This window comes from Corythoichthys intestinalis, chromosome 16, assembly GCF_030265065.1.
Source record: "Corythoichthys intestinalis isolate RoL2023-P3 chromosome 16, ASM3026506v1, whole genome shotgun sequence".
Classification (NCBI taxonomy): domain Eukaryota; kingdom Metazoa; phylum Chordata; class Actinopteri; order Syngnathiformes; family Syngnathidae; genus Corythoichthys; species Corythoichthys intestinalis.
In genome coordinates this window covers 97,501-100,000 of record NC_080410.1, presented here as the reverse complement: position 1 = coordinate 100,000, position 2,500 = coordinate 97,501, and positions in this window count along the sequence as shown.

Here is a 2,500-nt window from a genome sequence, read left to right as displayed (position 1 = left end):
CAATTCGCGTCACAATGAAGAACCCAAATGGTGGCTGACAATAAGTCAGGGATATCTACCTCTATAACTATGGCTTAATCTTTAGTGGGATTTCTAGCTTTCCAGTGATGTAGCACACCAGTGTTTTCCCCGATAGAGAAAAAGAATATCATGTAAAAAGGAAAAAGAGGTTGCAAAAGTCGCATTCTCTTCTTACGGTGCGAACTTGTCAATGCAGCCCCTGGTAGACAGGGCTTTGGTTTCTTGCCCCTGGTAGACTGTATTAATGTTTCTTGCCCCTGGTAGACTGTATTAATGTTTCTTGCCCCTGGTAGACTGTATTAATGTTTCTTGCCCCTGGTAGAATAAATTTTGGTTTCTTGCCCCTGGTAGACTGTATTAATGTTTCTTGCCCCTGGTAGAATAAATTTTGGTTTCTTGCCCCTGGTAGACTGTATTAATGTTTCTTGCCCCTGGTAGAATAAATTTTGGTTTCTTGCCCCTGGTAGACTGTATGAATGTTTCTTGCCCCTGGTAGAATAAATTTTGGTTTCTTGCCCCTGGTAGACTGTATGAATGTTTCTTGCCCCTGGTAGACCGAATTTGCGCTTTGCCCCTGGTAGACTGTATTAATGTTTCTTGCCCCTGGTAGACCGAATTTGCGCTTTGCCCCTGGTAGACTGTATTAATGTTTCTTGCCCCTGGTAGACCGAATTTGCGCTTTGCCCCTGGTAGATGCTATTGTGGTTCCTTGCCCCTGGTAGGCAGACCGGCCACAGCCCAAAGCGGCTTCCACCTCGGCCTTCTGCTAGAGCCCAAGCGGCTTCCACGCCGGCCTTCTGCCATCGCCCAAGCTGCTCTCACGCCCCTGGTAGGCTGACCGGCCACAGCCCAAAGTGGCTTCCACCTCGGCCTTCTGCTAGAGCCCAAGCGGCTTCCACGCCGGCCTTCTGCCATCGCCCAAGCTGCTCTCACGCCCCTGGTAGGCTGACCGGCCTTCCGCCATCGCCCAAGCTGCTCTCACGCCCCTGGTAGGCAGACCGGCCACAGCCCAAAGTGGCTTCCACCTCGGCCTTCTGCTAGAGCCCAAGCGGCTTCCACCTCGGCCTTCTGCCATCGCCCAAGCTGCTCTCACGCCCCTGGTAGGCTGACCGGCCTTCCGCCATCGCCCAAGCTGCTCTCACGCCCCTGGTAGGCAGACCGGCCATAGCCCAAAGTGGTTTCCACCTCGGCCTTCTGCCATCGCCCAAGCTGCTCTCACGCCCCTGGTAGGCAGACCGGCCACAGCCCAAAGTGGCTTCCACCTCGGCCTTCTGCTAGAGCCCAAGCGGCTTCCACGCCGGCCTTCTGCCATCGCCCAAGCTGCTCTCACGCCCCTGGTAGGCAGACCGGCCATAGCCCAAAGTGGTTTCCACCTCGGCCTTCTGCCATCGCCCAAGCTGCTCTCACGCCCCTGGTAGGCTGACCGGCCACAGCCCAAAGTGGCTTCCACCTCGGCCTTCTGCTAGAGCCCAAGCGGCTTCCACCTCGGCCTTCCGCCATCGCCCAAGCTGCTCTCACGCCCCTGGTAGGCTGACCGGCCACAGCCCAAAGTGGCTTCCACCTCGGCCTTCTGCTAGAGCCCAAGCGGCTTCCACGCCGGCCTTCTGCTAGAGCCCAAGCGGCTTCCACGCCGGCCTTCTGCCATCGCCCAAGCTGCTCTCACGCCCCTGGTAGGCTGACCGGCCTTCCGCCATCGCCCAAGCTGCTCTCACGCCCCTGGTAGGCTGACCGGCCTTCCGCCATCGCCCAAGCTGCTCTCACGCCCCTGGTAGGCTGACCGGCCTTCCGCCATCGCCCAAGCTGCTCTCACGCCCCTGGTAGGCAGACCGGCCACAGCCCAAGCGGCTTCCACCTCGGCCTTCTGCCATCGCCCAAGCTGCTCTCACGCCCCTGGTAGGCTGACCGGCCTTCCGCCATCGCCCAAGCTGCTCTCACGCCCCTGGTAGGCAGACCGGCCATAGCCCAAAGTGGTTTCCACCTCGGCCTTCTGCCATCGCCCAAGCTGCTCTCACGCCCCTGGTAGGCAGACCGGCCACAGCCCAAAGTGGCTTCCACCTCGGCCTTCTGCTAGAGCCCAAGCGGCTTCCACGCCGGCCTTCTGCCATCGCCCAAGCTGCTCTCACGCCCCTGGTAGGCTGACCGGCCTTCTGCCATCGCCCAAGCTGCTCTCACGCCCCTGGTAGGCAGACCGGCCACAGCCCAAAGTGGCTTCCACCTCGGCCTTCTGCTAGAGCCCAAGCGGCTTCCACGCCGGCCTTCTGCCATCGCCCAAGCTGCTCTCACGCCCCTGGTAGGCTGACCGGCCTTCTGCCATCGCCCAAGCTGCTCTCACGCCCCTGGTAGGCAGACCGGCCATAGCCCAAAGTGGTTTCCACCTCGGCCTTCTGCCATCGCCCAAGCTGCTCTCACGCCCCTGGTAGGCTGACCGGCCACAGCCCAAAGTGGCTTCCACCTCGGCCTTCTGCTAGAGCCCAAGCGG